Source organism: Macaca thibetana, chromosome 1 (genome assembly GCF_024542745.1).
Source record: "Macaca thibetana thibetana isolate TM-01 chromosome 1, ASM2454274v1, whole genome shotgun sequence".
Lineage (NCBI taxonomy): Eukaryota > Metazoa > Chordata > Mammalia > Primates > Cercopithecidae > Macaca > Macaca thibetana.
The window spans coordinates 170,455,923-170,482,188 of NC_065578.1; the positions used below are offsets into that span (position 1 = coordinate 170,455,923).

Genomic DNA, 26,266 nt, shown 5'->3' on the forward strand with positions numbered 1-26,266 from the left:
ATGTCTTTTCAGGGCTTAATAGCTCATTTCTTTTTAGTGCTGAGAAATATTCCATCATCTAGGTGTACCACAGTTTATCCACTCACCTACTGAAGGACATCTTTGTTGCTTCCAAGTTTTGACAAATATGAAAACGTTGCTATAAACATTCATGTGCAGGTTTTTGTGTGGGTGCAAGTTTTCAACTCCTTTGGGCAGATATTGAAGGGCATAATTGCTCAATCATAAGGTAAGAGTATGATTAGTTTCATGAGAAACCACCAACCACTTCCAAAGTGACTGTACTATGTTGCATTCCCACCAGCAACAAATGGGAATTCCTGTTGCATGTCCTTTTTGACATTTGCTGTAGTCAGTTCTGGATTTTGGCCATTTTAAAAGTGTGTATTGGTATCTCATTGTTGTTTCATTTTGCATTTCTCTAATGACATATGACGTAGAGTATCTTTTCACATGCTTATTTGCCATCTTTATTATCTTGGGTGAGATGTCTGGTATGTTCTTTGGCCCATGTTTTAGTTGAATTGTTTTCTTATTGTTGAGTTTTAAGAATTCTTTGTATATTTTGGATTAGAGGTTTTTTAAAATCAGATATCCCCTTTGCAAATATTTTCTCCCAGTCTGTGACTTGTTTTTCCATTACGTTGATGTTGTCTTTTGCAGAGCAGAGATTTATTTTATTTTATTTTAATGAAGTCCAGTTTATCAATTCTTTCTTTCATGGATTGTATCTTGATGTGATATTCATTTTCATATCCAAGGTCATCTAGATTTTCTCCTTGGTGATTCTCTTCTAGGAGTTTATAGTTTTGCATTTTACTTTTAGGTTGGTGATACATTTTGAGTTATTTTTCTGAATGAAGTTACTTCCCCAAATATTTATGTTCTTCCTTAAAAATGTTTTGGAAATGTACAGCTCTTTACATGTTAATCTTTTCATCTTTTTTTGTAGGCATCTTCACTATCTTTACAGAGTGAATTATCTCCACATTAGATATTTGGTGAAAACATTTCTCTTTCTCAGGGCACTGTAGGAAGGACTTAAAGTTGCCACTGGAGCTTTTGTCTCTCCCTTTCTGACTGCATTTCCCCCCATTTCTGATTGTAGTGAAGATTTCTCACTTGGAGACTTATAATTTTTCAGTGCGTCAACTATTTTATCTCCTTCAGTTAATTTACAGTGAACATCTGGTTAAGAGTTTCTAAAATAAATTTGAAAATAAGCCCAGCTGAAGCCAGGATAGCCACTTGGCCTAGCCCAGCCTAGATGAGCTGTATTTAACTATGCAACATTACTCATATTTTTTCAGAATTCTTTTGGATTTATTTTTAGAAGTACCCATACTCTGATGCATTCATTACATCTAATTTCAGAATTCCACTGTTCATGTTTTCTTCTACATCAACAGCAGCCTTATCTGTCATCTTTAGCAAATGGTGGATCTGACTTTATTATTTAAAGCTTATTCCATACGCACTAGCTTTTTAAAACTTTATTTTCCTGATTAATAAGTTTGCTCATCTTTCTATCCACTCTTTAGCTTCTTTTTTCCCCCACTGTTTAATATGAAACATCTTAATATAAAAAAATCAATATTTTATTTATTGCATTTTCTTAAGAAAATCCAGAAAAGGGATCACTTCATATTTCCGTAATAGTACAACATTGCAGATTGAAAACAACTGTTTTGAACACAGCTGAACTTTCAGATAAATTGACTTTCACTTGATTGCAGGATTCAACATTTCTCAGATGTTAATACAGAGTCAAAAGTGGCAGATAGAACTTTTCAAATTGCTTATGTTTGTTCCACCTGGTTGCACTGATGAACACACAGGCTGTATTCATCATTGCTTGCATCTGTGTTCTTCAGAGCCAATAAGATTTTTTCCACCCTCAGACCATCATCATAACACACCATCCAGAGGATTAAATATAGAACATGCCTATACAATATATCATACTGATCTGATGTTGATACTTATCTCACACTTGGAAACTCCCATTATAAATTTTTCCTCCGGAAGAACAAGAGGCAACTTTTCATCTTGCTCGGCAACATCTATATAATTTATCAGGTCTAGCAGCCCTTCAAGACATTTTCTCTGAGAGAGTTTCAGTATCTTAATGGCACCACCACATTTTATTTGAAATTCTGCACACGTATTTGAATTATTGTTGCTTTGTCCTGAGCTCTTGGTGGAATTTACATTGAGACTGGCCACAGGGCTGGACTATGAAAGGCCCCCAATGCTAGAATCTACAGACTTGCTCTTAGTACTGATTTCACCACTTTGGGAACTGCTACTACTGTGTCTTTTTTTTTTTTTTTTTTTTTTTTTTTTGCCTTTCCAAAACATTTTTCACCATAGCTTCATCTAGAGAATATCACCATAGAATCAAATATTATTTTATTATCTTCAAAGGTTCTAAAGACAGGTCTGCACAGATAGCTTCCTTTCATCCTAACATAGTTAGTTCTTTTTATAGAAACAATGTACGTCAACACGGAGCATAGGCGGAGGACCGCCTATGTTTCTGTTACAGTCAGCACTGCACATCTCCTTAGTTTCTTGTGAAAGCAGTTTTTTACTTCTCATAATATAGAAATTTTCATCAGAAACATCTCCTCAGTGCTGTCTGAAGTTGTTCTTCAGTCTTCTGATATATTTTGAAGGCTGTTTGCTTGTAGCTACTTGAAATTGAATGTCTTTAATGCATTGTCTATTATTTTGCTTGATGAATCTTCTGGATATTTCTTGTAATGTCAGGTTCAACTTGTTCTAAATGTTCAGGTCACTCTTTGCTAAGTCGTTTTCTAAAAGAATGTATTTTCTAAGTCCAAGCAAAGAGTTGGAGATTTTCAGCTCTTTTTTAATGCTTTCCGGTTTTTCCATTTCCGATAGTTTGTTTTGGAGCATGGATTCCATTAAAGTTAATTCAAGGCCTTCAAATTCTTTTTGAAAAAGGTTAAATGTGTAAAAAATTTGAAAGTCTTTCCTCTAGAAGAACAGAAACATCAGTGCCTAGTTCTATGTCTTTAGTTGTATAAGATAGGCCTTTAATTATTAAAAATCTGATCATGACTATAAATAACACCATCTTCCACAGCAATCCATGGGTATCGGGATCTGGTTGAAAGTCCTCTGGCAGGGCTGCCGCTGGCTGGCACAGTGTCCCCTAGAACCAGTGCAACACTGAACATCACGGCCATGATCAGTCTCTCTCTATGATCCCCTAGGCTGTTGTGAGGCACTTCAGTTTGTTAGGTCTCATAGACCATCATAGAGCACCGGAGAGTATTCGGCTGGAACCAAATCAGTGCCTGGTAGACTTCAGTGGAGGTGAGAGAGAAGGAATAAATACAGTAAATTACTGGCTAATTCTCCTCCTTCTCTCTCTATTTTTTTTAAAGAGACAGGGTCTTGCTATGTTGCTCAGGCTGGAGTGCAATGGCTATTCACAAGTACCATCATAGAATACTATGACCTCAGACTGGGTTCAGACAATCCTCCCACCTCAGCCTCCTGAGTAGCTAGGAGGAGGTTTGCACCCCTGCACCTGGCTTCTCCTTCTCTTAAATAAACTTATCATTTTGTGGCCCTGGATCTTTTAGCCACAGAGCACCAAAAACTTCTTATTCTCAGAGCCTCTTCATGTCTGGCTGGCCTTGACTATTCACAGAGAGGGCAGAACACAAGTGGGGAAAAGATTATGAAGGACCCTACAAAGGGTTTCAACTTACTTCACCAATTATACCTTGAAAAACAAAGGAAGAAATAAGTTGGAATTTTAGAAAGTTTTCACAACTGAAGCCTGTACTGTAGTTATGAGCTAGGAAAACTCAATTTTCTCAAACTCTTTTTGCATGTGGTAAAATGTTTGATGATGCAGAAGCCCTTCAAGATACTTCTTTTCAGAATGATAATCTTTGAGGGTATCAGATGCTGATGCAGCTTTCCTCACAGGGACTGATCCCTAGGCAGTGGGGGACCCAGGCTTTGTTCAACTGAATTTAACAACTCAGTCTTGGCCAGGCTTGGTGACTCACACCTGCATCCCAGTACTTTGGAAGGCCAAGGTGGGAGGCTCACTTGAGCCCAGGAGTTCTAGATCAGACTGGGCAACATAGCAAGACCCTGTCTCTACAAACGAACAAATGAAACTTAGCTGGGCACAGTGGTGTTTTCCCACGGTACTAGCTATTCTGAGGCTGAGGTGCAAGGATTGCTTGAGCCCAGGGGTTTGAGACTGCAGTGAACTCTGATTGTGCCACTGCACTTTAGTCTGGGCAACAGTGAGACCCTGTCTCTGAAAGTCACTTTATCAGGCCATTCTTACGTTGCTATAAATAATTACCTGAGACTAGGGTAATTTATAAGAGGTTTAATTGGCTCATGGTTCTGCAGGCTGTACAGGAAGCATAGCACTGCGACTGCTTATGGGGATGCCTTGGGAACTTTTACTTATGGCGAAAGGCAAAGTGGGAGCTTGCATGTCACGTGGTCAAAGCAGGACCAAGAGGGAGAGGGAAGGAGGGGAGGTGCCACACACTTTTAAATGATTGCATCTTGTAAGAACTAAGTCACTATGGTGAGGACAGCACCAAGCCGTGAGGGATCTGCCCCCATGATCGAAATACCTTCCACCAGGCCCTGCCTCCAACACTGGGGATTATATCGAAACAGGTGATTTGGAGGGCACATCCGAACTACATCACACACACCATCCCATTGACAACAAATTGGTAGGAATTTTAAAAATTCTACTTATTTCTTCTTTCTTCTTCTTTTTTTTTTTTTTTTCTTGGAGACAGTATCTGTCTCTGTCACCCAGGCTGGAGTGCAGTGGCATGATCATGGCTCACTTCAGCCTCGACCTCCTATGGTCAGGTGATCCTCCCTCCTCAGCCTCCTGAGCATCTGTGACCATAGGTGTAAGTCACCACACCTGACTAAGTTTTTTGAGTTTTAGTAGAGACAAGGTCTTGCTATGTCACCCAGGCTAGTCTTGAACTCCTGAGCTCAAGGGTCCTCCTGCCTCAGTCTCCGAAAGTGCTGGGATTACAGATAGGAGCCACTGTGCCCAGCTCTTCCTTCATTTTAAAAGGCAAAATTGGTGAAGTAAGTTGCAACCCTTTGTGGGGCCCACTGGTTTTGGCAGGGCCAGGCTGGGCTGGGATGAATGGCTCTGTAGGTCTGTCTGAGCTCCCTCATGTGTGCTGAGGTCAGCTGATATGGGCAAGTGCAGCTCCAGCCTTGGCTCTGGCCCACATATTTCTTACCCTTGTTTTATAACCTGTGTTACAAGCCCGGTCTTTTCTGCCCATGGTAACGGCAGAGGCACAAAAGAGCCATTGGGGAGCAGTTATCCAATCTACATTTTCAAAAGTTCACCCTGACTATGAGATGTCAGAATCTCATTTGATTGCCTTTTCATGAAGTCATGATCCTCAGGGAGCCTGTAGGTTTTCTGGAAGTAGGATATAGAATAGGAGCTGATATAGTCACCCATTTCTTCTGTTTATGTGGCTCACTTCACCAGTCACTGTCAAGAAAAGTTGGGATATTTGAGCTGACAGAGATGAGATCACAATAAACACCAACCCAGAGATGGCTACACATGTATTCTGAAATGACTACACTCTGTTGACCAGGTGAGGAGTGGCCCTCCACAGCACATACTGTCCTATGGGCAGAGCGACAACTTAGGTATCCAAGATGCTGATGCAGCAAGGCCTAGTGCTGAGTAACTGCAGGATTCCAGGGAGCTCTTCATAGCTATAGGCCTCAGTTTCTTCTTTAAAGAGGAGGAAATATGTGAATAGAATCTATATCCTGAATCAGTGGGGTTCAAGCTGGTGTGAATACTTCATCTTTGAAAGGGCTGAGATACTTTTTCTAGTACGTTTAATTTTTAAATTTTTTTTTAATTGATTGTAGAGTTTTCCTGAAAGAATAAATCAACACTGATACCAAGAGAGCAAGGAATGATGGACCAAGTCTTTCCAAAACCTATTACCTTGCCAAAAGGTGGTAAGTCATTATTTCTTGTCCTGAAATACCAGCAGCAAGTAAGAGCTCCAGAATTTCAGCCAACATGACGTGTTGTTTTTTATATTCCCATTTCCATATCTGAGGTGCACAGCTCCTGGCTGTCCTGCCTCTTGGGGAACACCATGATTCCTTCCTGGGCTGGCAGATGACTGATAAAACATAAAGAATGTCTGGAGGAAGTTGTCTATGCTTTGTGAAGCCCCTTTTTAATTTATTTACTTTTTCTTATTTTTTCATTTTTTAATAACTTGTTTTTCCCACATGCCTTCTATCCTTCTGATCCACCCATTTTTTTAATACAAAAAATTAAGTATTTAGGGTTTCTTTTTGCCATGTAGCACATAAACAGACCTCCTTAATAGACTGCTTTTTGGTTTGAAAGAGAGAAGCAGTCAAGAACACAGGTTCTTGAAAATAAGGAAGTGTGTTTGTGAGCATATGTGTTTTGGGGGAGGGTAGAGAGTAGGGTTAAGTGATGATGGTTATGAGAATTTAAAGGCTTAGCAGAGCTGTGAGTTTAAGGTGGTCAGGAAAATTTTCTCCGTAGGTCTTTTATGTCCAAATCAGGGAATGTTTGTAGAAATATCAGATTTTCTTTCTATTTGGGAAGAGGTTGTCTCCCTTCAATCTTCCATCTCCAAGAAAAAAAAAAAAAAGAAGAAGGAGGTACAAATAAGTGGAATTTAAAAAATTCCTACAATTTGTTGTCAATGAGATGACGTGTGTGATAGTTTGGCTATTATGTTGAGATGTAATCTTATTTGTCCTTCAGCTGTTGAAGTTCCTTAGATGTCTTCTCTTTTCGTTCTGCAGATTTACTCTCTCTCTCAGATTTACTATCCATTCCCATAAATTCACGTGTGATCTGTATACTGAAGAATCCTTGTGCTGATCTCTGCTCATCTCAGACCCTTACAGCTCATTGTCCTAACTGATTCACTTAGATGACAAAAAGGCAGTTCAAAAGAAAAACCCCACAGCATTTAGCATTTCCTATCTTTGCCATTATATCTATTTCTTTGCCTTTGTTCTCTATCTCAGTGAATGGTACCATACCTGAGACAAAACACGGGAGGGAGACAGTAGTCACCTTTGAGTCCTAGCCTCTCCTAATCCCATATTGAATCTATCCTGCTTATTTCTGCCCATTATACAAATTTACAACTTTGTAAAAAAAAGTTTTATTTCTTTTTACAATTTTTTTTTCAATTAAAAAAATATTTTTTGAGACAGAGTCTCCTTCTGTCACCCAGGCTGGAGTGCAGTGGCACAGTCACTGCTCACTGCAGTCCTGGGCTCAAGCCATCCTCCCACCTCAGCCTGTGGAGTAGCCGAGACTTCAGGTGCATGCCACCACACCTGGGTAATTAAAAAAAAATTTTTTTTAGAGATGGGGTCTCACTATGTTGTCCAGGCTGAATTTTACTCTTAAATATGAACTTCTCCTCTCCACTACCATTCCACTTTTCTAATTCTCTCCTTATCTCTCTTATGAACTGAAGCAAGACTTCTTATCTTTGTCTGTTTTTTTTCTAAATTATATATTTTTCAGTCAGCATGATTTTACTAAAACACTTATCTGATTATTGTTCCTTTTCTGCTTAAAACTACTAATGACTTTTCATTGCCCTTAAGTTCTAAATTCCTTAATTTGAATTACAAAAGTCTTTGTATCTGGCTCCTGAATGCCTTCCCAGCCTCATCTTTTAGTGCCTCTGCCTTGCTCTCTATGCTATTATCCTATTAAATTGTTTTAGTTCCTTCTACATGCCATGCTTTCTTGTTCCTCTGTCTTGGATCTTTTCCTTATTCATCCCGTTCTTCATCTGACTAACTTGTATATTATTCATACTCCTTCAGATATTGCTTAAATAAACTTCCTCTCCTGGAGACTTTTCCTCCCTCCACTAACACATCTGAGTGAGATGCCTCTCCTACATGTTCTCACAGCACCTATCATTTCTCACACCAACTATTAATTTACTTACCGTAATGAATTGCAATTACCTAGTGTCTTGTCAGTACCTCTGACTAGACTGTAGTTATTGTGTTTATTTTTGTATGTTGGCACATATATAGAGGATACTCAGCCATTGCTGAGGGAATGGATGGATGACAGTGTTACAAACTCAGGTTCAGTTGCTCACTGCTTGCAGAGTCCAATTAACAAGAGGGACGTCTGGTATAAAGAAGGTCACTTTTTATTCCAGAGCTAGCTCTGGGAAGAAGTACAGGCTTCCTGCCTTAAGGGTACTACTTTGCCTTTGAAGCAGAAAGTGGGTGCTTTTAAAGGGGGTCTATCATGAATGGCACACAGCAGTAGTAGTAAACAGGTGGGGACTCCATGTGCCAGCTTGGTGCCTTATCTACTGGGCAGTCAAGTTGCTGTCTTCATGGGCAGAAATAGGTTGTAAAGTGGCCACAAACTCTCCAGGTGAGAGTTTTGTAGCAGGACTTTGGGGTGTAAATAGACTATTATCTCTCGAGGCAACCTTCCTACTGGTGGGTGAGAGTTCTGTTCTGGAGCTTCCAAGCACATAGTTAGATCAACTTGCCCTGTAGGGAGTGTCTGGTGAAGGGAAGGTAAAAGGTTATCCTTGCATTTCTAAAAGGCTAAATGGAAAGTGGGAGATAGGGAGAAATGGAGAAAAGAGAAAATAGTTAAAAAATAGTAACTGTTTCTTTTTTTCTTAGAAAAATTAGGATACTTGGTTACGGAAGTATGAATGCATGATTAGTTTTCCAGGGAGTCTGCTCTCTGTATCAGTGTTACTTGGTTCAGAGGTTCATATGTTCATGATTTCTATAATTAAATTCTGTTTGTAACTTTATAAGGTTTCCATATTAACAATGAATTTTGCATTGCTTACAAATTAATTTTCTATTTTTTCCTATTAGTTTTTTTCTGTTTGCAATTTAAGGCAGAACTTTTTTTAAAAAAGTATGGTTCTTACCTGTTGTAAATGGAACACTTTGCAAAACTACTTAACGGAGATTCAAATCAAGGGGAAAATTGACAAGGCAGTGATATACAGGCTACTCATTTAAGCATTATTAACAGGTATATGATATCATCTTTCCTCTAGTAAGAACATTTAAAAATACTCCACAGGATTAAAAAATCAGATGACATTATTATTTATTTTCATTTTATGATCTTTTGTAATATATATTTGAATAAAGCTATACATCTTAATTAATTTAATAATTAATAAAATCTAATATAAAAGTAGCTTATTTCTGAGACTTTTAAAGAATTTCCATTTTCAACCATTATATAATAGGTTAGTTATCTCTTTGTATCTTCTGTCAGGCAAATGGACTGAGGCCTAACACAATACAGACTTTAGAGGACAGAACATTCCCTAATGGTTTTAAATCTTTCATAATTATAGAAAACAACTTTCTTCATACTTTTACTACACTTAAGCTCTGAATTTCTGTACTTATAATAATGCACTATTGCATTATTTGGATTCAAATGTTGAAATCTATCATAGCAGTTATATAATACGCAAAATTATCAGTTTAGACAATGTACCGAGGTTCAAGAAGAGGAAAACAAATAGGAAAACCTTAACAGTAGAGTCAGTGATAAGGACTCCAAAAGAAAAACACATTGTGGATTTCTGCTTTTAGAGTTTTATCTGGAGCTTATGTACTTACCTCTCCTCCTCTGCCTCCCCCTCTTACAGTCCATTGAAATCATAAAAATTGTAAAAAAAAGAAAACTGCTCTAGGACTACTGGGAAAGACAGAAAAGGGTAACTTTATACCATTGACATATAAGAAATGTAAAACTTCTGGAGTGTGTGAAACACAGGGAACCACACTGAAACCAAACTAATCAGACTTGTATAGCAGGTAAGTAGGGAGCCTCTTCAGAAGCAAGTAAGTGGGTAATGTCTTTAACTTACCCTGAAAGAGTTTTCATTTTGGAGCAACAGAGGTTTAAACGGGGATGTACTGAGGGCAAGAGGTGAGGGTTAAATTATATTATTTTGGAAACTTTACTAGTGACCCATATCATATATTTCCTTAGGTATTACTTTATATGGATAGTGTACTAAATAAAGAACTAATAAGTTGAGGAGAAAATAAAATAAAAATAAAACTCAAAGGCTATTTAGAAATTATTAAAAGTGAAATAATCATATATGAAAATCTATGGGATGTGTTCAAAGATATGCACAGAAAATAATCCAAGTCTTAAGTTAATTTCATAATAGAGCAGAAAGATTGAAAATAAATGAACTAATCCATGCTGGTCACTAATCCGTGGTTTTGAGGAGTGCTGTATTAAGAAAGGTTCTAAAGATGAGTCTGTGCTGACCACTGAGTGCGGCTGTTAGAGAGTAGAGAAAACAGCGTTCAGTGGATTTTGTTAGATGCACTGTATAAAGCCATTAAGAACCAGATAATTTTTTAAATTTTTAAATTATTTTTAAATTTTGCTTTAAGTTCTGGGATACGTGTGCACAATGTGCAGGTTTGTTACATAGGTATACATGCACCTATCAACCCATCATCTAGGTTTTAAGCCCCACATGCATTAGGTATTTGTCCTAATGCTTTCCCTCCCCTTGTCTCCCAACCCCCTGACAGGCCCTAGTGTGTGTTGTTCCCTTCCCTGTGTCATTGTTCAACTCCCACTTCTGAGTGACAACAGGTGGTGTTTGGTTTTCTGTTCCTGTGTGAGTTTGCTGAGAATGATGGCTTCCAGCTTCATCCATGTCCCTTCAAAGGACATGAACTCACCCTTTGTTATGGCTGCATAGTATTCCATGGTGTATATGTGCTATATTTTCTTTATCCAGTCTATCATTGATGGACATTTGGGTTGGTTCCAAGTCTTTGCTATTGTAAATAGTGCTGCAATAAACATATGTGTGCATGTGTCTTTATAGTAGGGTGACTTGTAATTCTTTGGGTATATAACCAGTAATAGGATTGCTGGGTCAAATGGATTTCTAAGAACCAGATAATTCTTATATTGCTCCAAAGCTCAGAGTGAGAGGAGGTTTCCCAATTATTTTTTGAAGCAAGCATAATTCTGATACCCAAATCTGAGGAAGAAAGCATTCAAAAGAAAACTAAAGGGCAGGCATGGTGGCTCATGCTTATGATCTCAGCACTTTGGGAGGCTGAGGCAGGAGGATCACTTGTGGTCAGGAGTTTGAGATCAGCCTGGCCAATATGGTGAAACCCCATCTCTACCAAAAATACAAAAATTATATGGGCATGGCAGCATGCACCTATAGTCCTAGACACTTGGAAGGCTGAGGTGGGAGAATCGCTTGAACCCAGGAGGCAGAGGTTGCAGTGAGCAGAGATTGTGCCACTGCCCTCCAGTCCAGCCTGGGTGACAGAGTGAGAACCTGTCTCAAAAAAAAAAAAAAAAAAAAAAAAAAAAAGAAAGGAAAAACTAAAGATAAATTTGTAGAGACCTCAAATAAAATATGTTCAAGTAGGTTTCACCAGTAAACATAGTAAAATAAGCAGAAACATTGTTTACAGTGAAAAATAAAATTCACCTACAAGTGATAAAAGAAGCTCCTTTCAATTTCTGTTAATCTTAAATTAAATAAATTGTATTACAATTCACAGACAAGGTGGTGAATAATATCCATTCAGCTTTGTCCGGAACAGCACAGATGATAGTGACGTCGTGGAATTCACCTTTGTGGCTATTTAGTGACCCGTTATCACGTGGGCTGTGAGAAATCAGACTGCTAGTCTAGATTAGCATCTAGACTGAAAGTCTGAGAATAGGTGAAAGCCGAAGTAGGATGCCCAGTACCTGATTTTTAATATGAAAGTCTCCTTTGTCTCTTATGTTTTGAGTTGGTTATCTGAATGCCTGTCTTATTTGCCTTTGCTTTCAAGAGATAAGAACTATAATGATTCACCTTTGTTTCCATCTAGGACAGACTTTTCCATAGAGCAGGTGCTAAGAAAACACTTAATTGAATTTAATTAAAGAGGCATTGGTATAGTAGGAAGTTCACTGGTCTTGGAGATAGCAATTTGGTTTCAAGGCCAGGCTTTGGTCAGGATGCTTCCTTTCCAGCTCAACTAGGACTTCCTCTCTGGGGGGCCTCCTTGCCACCCACTCTACCCTGCATTCTGAATGAGCTAATTCTCTGTGTTTTCCCACAAACCTGTTCTTCCCTTTCTGGGGCACTTAGCACTTTCCTGTGTCTCCTCTGTGAGACAGTGAGTGTGCTCGGTTCAAACTCTATCCTCTGAATCCTGTGTTTGCAGAGATTGGTACCCCCCATAGTGCTAAAAAATGTGTTATGTGAATAAATGGTTTAGCTTCTCTGTGCTTAAGTTTTTCCCATCTAAAAATAACAATGTTAATAATACATAATATTGGGATTTCCAAGAACCTCCCTTAGAAAAAAAGGCTACCCCCTTTCATAAGAACAGCAGTTGTTTGTTATTGAACACTTATTAGATGTTCACTGACCAGACACTTCACATATATTATCATTATGTCCTATCATTGTGCCACAAAGAGATAGGTGCTATTGTTCCCATTTTATAGGGGTTTGGGGAGGTGAAACCACTGCCCCAAATCAATAGCAAGCAAGGCAGTGGCAGAGGTGGGATTTGAATTCCAAGTCTGTAATTTTTCTACTATAGAATTTAGTCACATGCGTTTAATATTTCCATAGGAAGCTCCTCTTGGGTTGCCATCAACAGGTCTCCTCATGGCTATCCTGGCTGTGCCACGATGGTCTCCAAAAGTCTGGCCCTGAAAGTTAAGCTACTGAGATCCAGTCCCTAATGTATTACTGAGTACATGGTAAGTGTCTGCTCAATATGTAATTGTTGAACAAAATACTGAATTAGTGAATGAAAAGCTTATAGATGATACTAGTAACTTATGAAATAAACCAAGAGACTCTTCATGTATGTGTGACTGAAGAGTTTTTAAGCACAACTAACCTGGGCAACATGAAGAAACCCTCTCTCTCCAAAAATACAAAAATTAGCTAGGCGTGGTGGTGTGTGCCTGTAGTCCCAGCTACTCAGAGGGCTGAGGTGGGAGGTTCATTTAAGCCTATGAGGTCGAGGCCGCAGTGAGCTGCCATAGGACTTCAGCCTGGGTGACAGAGCGAGACCCTGTCTCCAAACAAACAAACACATGCTCACAACTTTAGCTGACATACAAATATTCCTAGAAAGGTAAAACTGGAATTGGATTCTCATTTAGTAGTGAAAAATGTGAAATAAGGGATTGATTAGTTAACTAGGGATCTTATTAAAAATGAACACTTCTACATTCCATTTACAGGGTTTGTTATATTTAAACCCTCCATTTGTAAATGTGATATACAATGCTTTGTGAATTGTAAATTGCTAATAATACACTTAATATATTATTAAGGAATTGTTTTCTTTTAAGTGAAAGTTGAAGAAAGTGTCCTTTGGGATTTGTTGAAACTCAAGGAAGAGAACAGTTTTGAGACTCAGGAAGATCTAAAAAGAAAAGGGCTCTTTTATGCAGGGAAAATAATGTTTTCTGTTTTTTATTTTTTTTCTTGTCAGTGGCTCCTTAGAAACAAATCTGGTTGACTAAGCTTTAACAAATAGATTCAACCGGAGTATTTGGCTATTTCAGGGTAGCGACATCCTTAGATTTCCTTAGGTGAGAGTGGCGTATTGTCACGACGCACACGAGGTCTGAAAGGACAGCCAGGAAATTCTGAGCAAGCCGGCAGCGTTCAGGATGAGCAGCAGCTCTGGGGAGCCCGGGCTGATTCTAGTTGCCTGTCAGACTTGTGACTCAGCAGCTCTTTGCTTCCCTTGGTTGATTTCTTCCTGTTCCATCACCAGTTCGTTACTTCTTTCTTCTCTCCTTGTTTCTGCCAGTGGCTTCTGCTTATTGCCATTTATTTTAAAAAATAAGAAACCATTAGAGGCTTACTGTGTGCCAAACAAAATCTCATTTTTATTCTCACAGGGTACAGGGTGTCTTTCTTTTCTGACCATTCATTACCTTAGTCCCCACAATGAGTGTGCAGGGAGCCCCAAAGCCATCACAATAAGAAAATATTCATGAATGAACAGAAAACGATATATTTCCCACCCAAAAGCTCCTCCCCATTTATTATTAGTCTTGGTGATTAACAACCACTCATATACAATGTAAATGTAATTCAAAGCATAATTGTAAAATTTGCAAAAGATGTAGAATTTAATGAAGTTGTCAATAGAAAAGCCATTGGTAAGTGAGAATTTGGGAGTGTGGCCAGTTAACAATTGGAGAAGATAAAATTGACATGGATCACAACATAACAAACATGCTAAAAAAGAAAGATTTGAGTAATAAAGTCTTGGAATAATTTTAGAAGTCTTGAAATATGTTTTTAAAAATGTGAAATGCAACGTGAACTGTATTATCCTAGCATTTTGTTTTGTCCTTCTAACTCCATGACTTGGCACTTTGTTCATTCTAATACTTGGTATATACTGAAAGCTATAATAGAAATATTAGTAATATTTTAAGATACTTATTTTTATAATTCTATTTTTAAGATAAAGTCATAATCATACTTTTGACCATTTGCTCAAAATTTTTGGACTCTGTTTTAGTGGATTTATTTTAGGTGCCAAACAATTATCCATTGCCCTTTTTAAATGACAACCTCCTATACTATTATTTTTCTAATTTTACAGGTGAGGAAAATGAAGTCCAGAGAGGTTCACTCACTTGCTTTAAGGTTTTTTGTTGGTCACTGAGAGAACTGGGATTAGAATGTGGGCACTAAGATTTCACATACCACATTCTTAAATATCATGTTAAACTGTCCTTGTGCCCTATCAATTCCCTTTTTATATCTCAAATTCAAATTTTCAGGAAGCTTCTTTTAGGCTGACTCATCACTATTTGGCTTAGAGTACCCCAGTTCGACACAGCTCTGGTTCCAGAACATTCTTATGCTGCTGTCAGTTTCCAAATAGCTCTTCTGAAGTTAAGGCCCAAATCTCTGGTTCAATCAGTTGCCCCTAACTTAGTGGCAAGGTTACATAATGCATGGCTACTTACTCTCAAGGAATTGTCTTTAATCATTTGGAAAGATACTTTGGTTGTGGCACTCATTTTACATCTTCTCAAAAAAAGGGACAGGCTCCTGGCATGGCTATTTAATATCTACATTTTTTGAATATGCTATCTAAATAGAAGATTTGCTCATAGCTCTACCTTTTTTGTTGGTAACTCAGAGAACTGGAATAAGAATGTTGGCACTAAGACTTCACAGGAATGAGTATAAACAGAAGACATCATTATTCTACCCACTGTTCGACACAGTCTGTCTCTCACTCTCAAGGACTATGTTAATTGTGCTACTTGAAAACTGATTTTTCTATTTTGCTCTTCTGAAATACATTTTAGAAATCTTTGGTGTGCTCAGTATTATATGATTGAATGTAGGCATTAACATAGGCCAGACTTTTATCTTTTTCGGGTCCCCAACCTTTTTATGAAATAAGAATTAGGCTTTTGGTGATTTTTGAGTGATATATGTTCATGGGGTTAGAGAAACATGAATAGCTACTTGGAGCCCTTAGAAACTGAAAGTCATCTAAGACTTGTAAACGATAAAGGCTGTGACAAATTATTAATAGGCCCAAATAATCTCTTTAGCTTTCACTCTAAAGTCCTGCTAATAACACCTTACTTTTATATAGGATATTACGACTTGAGAATTTTCTTACATTTATTATCTCATTCATGGTCACAAAGCTATATGGTGTAGAAAAGGGAAATGGCATTACTCTGTTTTTATGGTGAGGATACTGAGGTTGTTCTGATGTCTAGCAGTGACAGTCCAACACTAGAATAATTCCCTCAATTCCTGATTCAGTGCTTTTTCCACTCCCCATAATAAAGGAGAATAAGACGATAATGAAGAAAAGAAGAAAGATACCTAATAATTGTTAAATACCAACCATGTGCTTAATACACTATTTAAGAAAGTTAATTTTCAATTATTTTGCATATTATAGTTGCAGAATACATGCTTTAAATTCTTTTCTCTGAATCAGCAAGATCAATATCATATCTACTTTGTAAGTGAAGAAATTGTAGAATATTAAACAATGTAGACACATTAGGAAAATCAGTTGGGAAATTAATTAGAATTTATGTGTTTATTAATTTTTAATTATTAATTTAAAAATTTTAAATAATTTACAAATTATTAATTTAGTTATATGTTTATCATCAGGTAATTATTAAAATAATTAACAACAGGGGATTTACCCAGACTAATTAGCTGTGTCTTTTACCCAGGGCAGCTGTTAGAATCTTGTCAGGTTTTCTCATCTTGCTTCAGCAATCGGTTTTATTTTAATTTTTTCTTCGTTAAAATTGGCTTATTAATTATGGTAAATCACATAGGTCAGAACAGTTTTTACACTGCTCTTATTGGGAAAAATAATACTTTGTCCTAAGCATTTAATAGTAATACTTTTAAAAAAGTTAAAAACAAAACAAAATAACACCAGCTGGAGAAGACTGACCCTTGGGGTGATTGGTAGCTTATCACACACTAATTGCATCTTATGTTCAAAATCACTGGCATGCAGTATATTACATTTAATCATAGTTCAGGCTCCAGGACTTTTTTTTGTGGGGTGCTACGGAGAGAACAATAATAAAAAAACTGTGAGTCTCTGCATTTCTGACTCATGCTCTTTATTTTTCTTTACATGCATGTATTCAGAAAAGAGTGGTTTCTATAGAATGGTTGATTATAGTAATAATTATAACTCATAGTTTTATTATAGGCAATTATTTGAGGTGGAAAATTCCTGAAATTTGGACTAATGTTGTCCTATTACCCATATCATATTGAAACCGAGTTTATTGACTGAAAAATTTAGCTTATGAACCCCTTTTAACAAGCTCCTGAAATAAATCAAGGCTTTTCTTAGACACATGTCCTTGCCATGAGTGCTTATCGGAATGACATTTTTGTGACTCTTGGCACATTAAACTTTCTGATTTTCCTGACTGGTCATTTGAGGACAAATTAAGAAAACATTGAGGATAAAGAAAAAAATGACTCTGAAGGCAGTTGTATTTAATTCTAAGATATAAAGAAAGGCTGTGGAAATATCATGTCTGAATTTAAAACAGAAATTACTTGAGACTTTCTGAGACTGACTGACAGGCAGAGAGTTTGCTTGGGATTGAAGTAGCCATTTTGTCAAGCAGAACACATGCAACCAAACATTTCGTTCCACGGAATAGGACTCAAACATGGCTCAACTGTGTTAATATCTTATACATAGTATTTCATTGATCATTTATTTTATCAAAATATTAAGTTTTGGTCGTATACGTGATTTATTTAACTTTATATAGCTAAATCCTCCTAACATAGATTAAATAGAATTTCTGGCTAAGTTTTCAACTTTTATCACTCTTGCACATAATTTTTTGTTAAGACCACCAAAATCTTATATTTAACAAAATTTAATTTAACCAACTGAAAAACATTGAGAATATTTACCTTTAAGGTTTATATTGTATTTTTAAATATATAAAATCGTGTTTGCTATATCAGCAATTTAGGTATAACAGTATTTATGACATCAAAGAAAAAATCATGCAGTTTGTTTAAGTGGGAGGTGCCGTAAGATTGGGAAAAAAAGTGAGGTTTACATTCTTATTGTATTATTTACTATCTTTGCTATCTGAGGCAATAATTTACTTAGTCTGGGTCCATGTTCCCTCAACTGTAAAATAATCTTTATTGCACATGGTGCCAAGGCATATGCTGGATGTCCCACAAATATTAATTTCTGTCTTCTCGTGTATTTAATATATGTGATATTTTATTTTTTTTAAATGTGATTATATTAATTTATGGCCTTTTTAAATTCCTAAAAGTTATACATATTTTTCATATTATAGTTGTTTCATAAATTTGTTTTTAGGGTCAATTGGTCAAAAATCCTGTCTTTTCAAAACTCTTTTTTTTTCACTGTTACCAGTTAACTTTGTATTCATACTACACATATGGATTCATATTCTAGACTAGCAGTGCTTATTAGCTATGTATCCTGCTAAAATACATGCGTGTACATGCCACACATTTCGTACACCAGGTGCGGAGTGTGGAACATCCTGAACGGGCGGGCCAAGTCTACGCACGATGAGACTAGTTGGAAGACGCGTAGCTTCTGAATTTAAATGAAGGTGTGGAGATTGCAGCTCTGACTCAGACAGACAGAGCAGTGTGCAGAGGCTCACATCATGAATTTTAGCTCCAGATCAACTGCAAGAACAAACCAGCAATCCTGAGAGGACCCACAGACCCTCTCAAGGAAACGGACTGCTCTTGCAGTACCGGGGAGACACCCCAAATACTGTGAATGCCCCAACTGCGGAAGTGGGAAAGGGAGATCCTCTTCTCCTGAACACACATGCCCACTGGCGAAGCTGAAGGTGCTGGTATCCATGGCTGAGAGACCCACAGATGGTTCACATCATAGGACTCTGTGCAGACAATCCCTTCCCAGTACCAGCCTGGAGCAGGTAGACTTGCTGGATGGCTAGACCCAGAAGAGAGGTAACAATCACTACAGCTTGGCTCTCAGGAAGCCACATCCATAGGAAAAGGGGGAGAACACTACATCAAGGGAACGCCCTGTGGGACAAAAGAATCTGAACAACAGCCTTCAACCCTAGACCTTCCCACTGACAGAGCCTACCCAAATGAGAAGGAACTAGAAAACCAACTCTGGTAATATGACAAAACAAGGCTCTTTAACACCCACCCCCCCCACCCCCCCAAATCAAACTAGTTCATCAGCAGTGGATCCAAACCAACAAGAAATCCCTGATTTACCTGAAAAATAATTCAGGAGGTTAGTTATTAAGCTAATCAGGGAGGCACCAGAGAAAGGTGAAGCCCAATGTAAGGAAATCCAAAAAATAATAGAAGAAATATTCAAGGAAATAGATAGGTTAAAGAATAAAACAACCAAAACTTCAGGAGACACTGGACACACTTATAGAAATACAAAATGCTCTGGAAAGTCTCAGCAATAGAATTGAACAAGTAGAAGATATAAATTCAGAGCTTGAAGACAAGGTCTTTGAATTAACCCAATCCAACAAAGACAAAGAAAAAAAGAATAAGAAAATATGAACAAAGCCTCCAAGAAGTCTGGGATTATGTTAAATGACCAAACTTAAGAATAATCGGTGTTTCTGAAGAAGAAGATAAATCTAAAGGTTTGGAAAACATATTTGGGGGAATAATCAAAAAAACTTTCCCAGCCTTGCTAGAGAGAGACCTAGACATCCAAATACAAGAAGCACAAACAACATCTGGGAAATTCATCACAAAAAGATCATCACCTAGCCACATTGTCATCAGGTTATCCACAGTTAAGATGAAGGAAAGAATCTTAAGAGCTGTGAGACATAAGCACCAGACAACCTACAAAGGAAAATCTATCAGATTAACAGCAGATTTCTCAGCAGAAACCCTACAAACTAGAAGGGATTGGGGCCCTGTCTTCACCTTCCTCAAACAAAACAATTATTAGTCAAGAATTTTGTATCCAGTGAAACTAAGCAACATATATGAAGGAAAGATACAGTCTTTTTCAGATAAACAAATGCTGAGATAATTTGCCACTACCAAGCCACCACTACAAGAACTGGTAAGGAGCTCTAAATCTTGAAACAAATTTTGGAAACACACCAAAACAGAACCTCTTTAAAGCATAAATCACACAGGACCTATAAAACAAAAACAAGTTAAAAAGCAAAAACAAACTACAGAAAAACCAAAGTACACAGGCAATAGACAGCACAATGAATGCAACGGTACCTCACATCTCAGTAGTAACATTGGAGCCTAAGTGCTCCACTAGACGGGTTGTCAAGTCTGCAAGTCAACAAAGAAACAATGAATTTAAACAAATGAACTTTATAGATATATACAGAACATTTCATCCAACAACTGCAGAATATACATTCTATTCAATAGCACATGGAACTTTCTCCAAGATAGACCATATGATAGGCCATAAACCGAGCCCCAATAAATTTAAGAAAATTGAAATTATATCAAGCACTTTCTTAGACCACAGTGGAATAAAACTGGCAATCAACTCCAAAAGGACCCTTCAAAACCATGCAAATACATGGACATTAAATATCTGCTCCTGAATGATCCTTGGGTCAAAAACAAAGTCAAGATGCAAATTTAAAAATTATTCAAACTGAATGACAATAATGACACAACATATCAAAAACCTCTGGGATACAGTAAAGGTGGTGCTAAGAGGAAAGTTCATAGCCCTAAAGACCTACATCAAAAAGACTGAAAGAGCATAAATGACATTCTAAGGTCACATCTCAAGGAACTAGGGAAACAACAAACCAAACACAAACCCAGCAGAAGAAAGGAGATGACCAAGATCAGAGCAGAACTAAATGAAATGGAAACAACAATAACAAAAAAATACAAAAGAGAAATGAAACAAAAAGCTGGTTCTTTGAAAAGAGAAAATTAATAGACCCTTAGCAAGATTAACCAAGAAAAGAAGACAGAAAATTCAAATAACCTCATTAAGAAATGCAACATGAGATACTACAACTGGCACCACTGAAAAGATCATTCAAGGCTACTATGAACACGTTTATGCAGATAAACTAGTAAACCTAGAAGAGATGGATAAATTCCTGGAAAAATACAACCCTCCTAGCTTAAATCAGGAAGAATTAGATACCCCGAACAGACTAATAACAAGCTGTGAGATTGAAATGGTAATTTAAAAATTACCAACAAAAAAAGTCCAGGGTTAGATGGATTCACAGCAGAATTCTACCAGACATTGAAAGAAGAATTGGTGCCAATCCTTTTGAGACTATTCCACAAGATACAGAAAGAAGAAACCCTCCCTAACTCATTCTATGAAGCCAGCATCACCCTAACACCAAAACCAGGAAAAGACATAACCAAAATAGAAAATTACAGACCAATATCCTTGATGAACATAGAGGCTAAAATCCTTAACAAAATACTAGCTAAGTGAATCCAACAACATATCAAAAAGATAATCCACCAAGATCAAGTGGGTTTTATATCAGGGTTGCAGGGATAGCTTAACATATGGGAGTCAATAAATGTGATACACTACATAAACAGAATTAAAAGCAAAAATCACATGATCATCTCAATAGATGCAGAAGCAGCATTTGACAAAATCCAGCATCCCTTTATGATTAAAACTCTCAGCAAAATAAGCATACAAGGGACATACCTCAATGTAATAAAAGCCATCTATGACATACTCACAGCCAACATAATAATGAACGGGGAAAAGTTGAAAGATTCCCTCTGAGAACTGGAACAAGACAGTTCCAGTTCTCTCACCACTCATCTTCAACATTGTACTGGAAGTCCTAGTCAGAGCAATCAGACAAGAGAAAGAAATAAAGGGCATCCAAATCAGTAAAAAGGAAGTCAAACTGTTACTGTTTGCTGATGATATGATTGTATACTAGAAAACCCTAAAGACTCCTCCAAAAGCTCCTAGAACTGATAAAAGAATTCAGCAAAGTTTCCAGATACAAAATTAATGTTTATGAATCAGTAGCTCTTCTATACACCAACAGTGGCCAAGCAGAGAATCAAATCAAGAACTCAACCCCTTTTACAATAGCTGAAAAATAAAATAAAATAAAAATAAAATAAAATAAAATAACTTAGGAATATACCTAACCAAGGAGGCAAACGACCTCTACAAGGAAAACTACAAAACACTGCTGAAAGAAATCATAGATGACACAAACAAATAGAAACACATCCCATGCTCATGGATGGGTAGAATCAATATTGTGAAAATGACTATACTGCCAAAAGCAATCTACAAATTCATTTTAATGCAATCCCCATCAAAATACCACCATCATTATTCACAGAATTAGAAAAAACAATTCCAAAATCCCTATGGAACCAAAAAAGAACCCACATAGCCAAAGCAAGACTAAGCAAAAAGAATAAATGTGGAGACATCACACTATTGGATTTCAAACTATACTATAAAGCCGTGGTCACCAAAACAGCATGGTACTGGTATAAAAATAGGCACATAGACCAATGGAACAGAATAGAGAACCCAGAAATAAGCCCAAATACTTAAGCCAACTGATCTTTGACAAGGCAAACAAAAACATAAAGTGGGGAAAGGACACCCTATTCAACAAATGGTGCTGGGATAATTGGTTAGCCACATGTAGGAGAATGAAACTGGATCCTCATCTCTCACCTTATGCAAATCTCAACTCAAGATGGATTAAGGACTTAAAACTAAGATCTGAAACTGTAAAAATTCTAGAAGAAAATGTTGGAAAAACCCTTCTAGACATTGGCTTAGGCAAGGATTTCATGACCAAGAACCCAAAAGCAAATACAATAAAAACAAAGATAAATAGTTGGGACTTAATTAAATTAAAGAGCGTTTGCATTGCACAAGGAACAGTCTGCAGAGTAAACAGACAGCCCACAGAGTGGGAGAAAATCTGCACAATCTATACATCTGACAGAGGACTAATATCCAGAATCCACAATGAACTCAAACAATCAGTAAGGAAAAAAACAATCCCATCGAAAAGTGGGCAAAGGACATGAAGAGAGAATTTTCAAAAGAAGATATACAAATGGCCAACAAACATGAATAAATGCTCAACATCACTAATGATCAGGGAAATGCAAATCAAAACCATGATGCGATACCACCTAACTCTTACAAGAATGACCATAATCAAAAAATCAAAAAACAGTAGATGTTGGTGTGGATGCGATGATCAGGGAATGCTATACTGCTGGTAGGAATGTAAACTAGTACAACCACTATGAAAAACAGTGTGGAGATTCCTTAAAGACCTAAAGGAGAACTACTGTTTGATCCAGCAATCCCACTACTCGGTTTCTACCCAGAGGAAAAGAAGTCATTTTCCGAAAAAAATACTTGCACATGCATGTTTATAGCAGCACAATTTACAATTGCAAAATCATGGAACCAAACCAAATGTCCATCAATCAACAAGTGGATAAAGAGAGTGTGAATTTATGATCATAAAAGAATTTATGAATTTATGATCATGAAAGAGTTGCAAGGTCAGATAAGTTTCTAAATACTTTCACAGAGAGCAGCTCAAAGACTCAGGCAGAAGGACCAATTCTATGAAAAATGCACCATGTGTTTCCTGTTAACATTTACCTTTGCAATGCATGATTATGTTTTGTTTCATGGGTTTGACATAGTTCACTGCAATAAGACTAAAGGAAAAGAAATATAGTTCACTTCAATAAAACCAAAAAGATTAAATGGGCCGGGCATGGTGGCTTACGCCTGGAAGCCCAGCACTTTGGGAGGCCGAGGTGGGCAGATCACTTGAGGTCAGGAGTTCAAGAGAAGACTGACCAACATAATGAAACCCCATCTGTACTAAAAATAGAAAAAATTAGCTGGGCATGGTGACGTATGTCTGTAATCCCAGCTACTCGGAGGCTGAGGCAGAAGAATTGCTTGAATGGGGAAGCGGAGGCCACAGTAAGCCGAGTTCAGGCCACTGCACCCCAGCTTGGGCAAAAGAGCAAGACTCTGTTTCAAAAAAAAAAAAAAAAAATGCTAAATAGGAAAAGGGGTTGGGGAGAAGAGTGTGGTGTAAGTAAGAGAAGCATGATGGGTGTTAAAGAAAACCCATTGATCATATCAATCTTTGTAATGAAGGAATGGCCATATAGTCAAAATTCTTTATGTTGCTTCTTTTTGAAATTTGATTTCTGCTTGCTTTCCTTTGCTGCTGCTTATCCTCTGGATGAAAGCTCACCAAGTGTGCTGGTAAGACACACTCACAAAATAACTACCTGCCTTCACTGTATGTCCAAGGACTCTTGGTGGTATTTGAGTGGGGGTGAGTGGAAGTGAGAAACTTGCACTTTTTCCTAATTATTTTATTTTCTCTTTCCCTTGAGACTAGTAATACGGCATCTATATAATCATCTGGTAACATTGACAATAATGTTTGACAATAAGGGTTAAAGTGGAGCTTAGGAGAAAGAACAGTGATGACTGTAAGAACTCATGGACTTTGTCTTTGATGGTTGAGTTCTGAAATTAGTACTTGAAAGATCAGAGCAGAGATATCACTTTAAAGAACTGGTTCTCAACAAGATGGATTTTGTCTGTAGAAGATATTTGGCAATGCCTGAAGATATTTTTATTGACTTACATGTTCTTACTCGTTCTTCCTTCTCAAATTCCTCCTTCTACTCTACCCTACTCCACCCCAAGCCAATCCTATTTTCATTTAGTCTTATTGAAGTGAACTATGTCAAAATCATGAAACAAAATACAATCATGCATTTCAAAGGTAAATGTTAACAGGACACACAGGAGAGGGTATGTATGTGCTACTGGCATTGGGGCATACAGGCCAGTGATGCAGTTAAACATTCTACAAGGCACAAGACAGCCTGCCATAACAAAGAATTATTTAGTAGAAAATGTCAATAGTGCTAAGTTTGAGAAACTTTGCTTTAAAAAGACCAACTGGCTTTGAAATTAGTGAGTCTTGACTATAAGGGATTGAAGGTATTAATATATCATGAAAATTGTCCTGATTAGAGTAATGAATTTAGAATGTTTTTAAAAGATAAACTTTGGCAATACCTATCCAGGCAGTGTTCAGGGGGAACTTTCATTCCTTCAGCAAATATTATTGAATGCTTACTGTTAGCCATACTACATTCTAGGAGTTCAACATGAGTTATGGCATTATTGCATGTCTTCTTCCTTATTAAGGAGATGGACCCATAAGCCCATTAGACTTGCTATTATCAAACATTCAAATAGTAAAATTAACTGCATCTGCTTCCCATTCTGAGCCTAGGTTTACCAAGCTTCTTTGAAAATTTTGTTTCCGTGAAGCATGTGTCCAAAAAAAGATTGTACTATTTAGGCCAATGCCCCTATTCGACTGACAATTACATTTATCTGTGTGAAGTAATCCATTACCATTATTGTCATATAGGTTTGTTTTGCATGAATTAGCATTCCTGAGTTTTATCACTCTGAGATATTGGTGAGATCCAGTTTCTGGTCCTACATGGTTGTGTGCCAGCGACCCCAGATAGTGAGCAATTTTCTGAGGTACATGTGGTATGTGGGCCTCCATGAATGGCAATCTTATTTTTTTCTAAGGTCCTACTCTTTCTCAGCATGTTCTTTAATTGAACTTCTAACAGTAAATTATTTATTCTTAAGAGGAAAATAAAAATAGATTAAAACATTAAACTTCTTAGTACTTACATACTTCCTTTTAGGCATGTTGTTAACATTAATTTTTTGATGATTGAGATTTGTATAGCTTATTGCAATCAAGAGCTCAATAATGTTTATATAAAAAGGTATTACCCAGCTCAAAATAATGCCTTTTTCCCTCTAATTCCTGCAGCATTTAGTGTTGGGATTATTTACTTTTAGACTTAATCACATTCTGGTTTTTGTTGCTATTCAAATTTGTATGTATTTAAGTTACAATCAAAGTGGAATATCAACTTCAAGAGTGCACAAAACAGGGTTTGTAATTTCTTGTGAACTTCTAGGACTTTCTTTATACTGGGTACCACCTAGGTACTCAATGAAATTGGCTACTGTTTACTCAGCATCTACCGGGCATCAAGTGCTTTGTAGAAATTCTCTCACTAGCATTGAATGTGTTCAGATTTATTATGTGTTTTGGAGATCTGCATATAAGTGAAATGATTCAGATTAGAGTTTAGAAAAAAATGCTTATATTATTTTATATAAAATGAATATGACTCCACCTATATCTCACAATCTGCAGCAGCCTATTTTTTTTTTTTTTTTTTTTCCTTTTCTTCTCCTATCTCCAGATTTCCCTTTGGACCCCCAGGGTTATTTACTTAGTCTAATAAGACTGTCCCAAGTTTCTATCTCCAGAAAATTGAGAGAATTGGCTGAATGGCATCATTCTGAGTTGCTATTGCAAATGTTGCTGCTCTTGGTGTTACATCTGAAACCCAGGTGAGTCTGGGCAGACCAGAGCAAACGTCCTTTCACTGAGATTGCAGTCAATCCACACAGTAGTTCCTCAGAGGGCTGCATCAGGGTGAAAAGTCATCAGCCACAGTCTGTG

General features: G+C 37.2%; 1 long non-coding RNA gene and 1 pseudogene across 1 annotated transcript in view; one reads left to right on the top strand and one right to left on the bottom strand.

The window, feature by feature from the left end:
* Positions 1-1,538: 1,538 nt before the first annotated feature.
* Positions 1,539-2,319, bottom strand: LOC126950023 (integrin beta-1-binding protein 1-like; annotated as a pseudogene).
* A 10,347-nt stretch (positions 2,320-12,666) lies between these two features.
* Positions 12,667-26,266, top strand: part of LOC126950030 (uncharacterized) — a 38,190-nt gene continuing 24,590 nt past the window's right edge. Inside the window, exon 1 of the long non-coding RNA XR_007724031.1 lies at positions 12,667-12,868. This is a non-coding gene — a long non-coding RNA (uncharacterized LOC126950030). The remainder of the gene's footprint in view (positions 12,869-26,266) is intronic.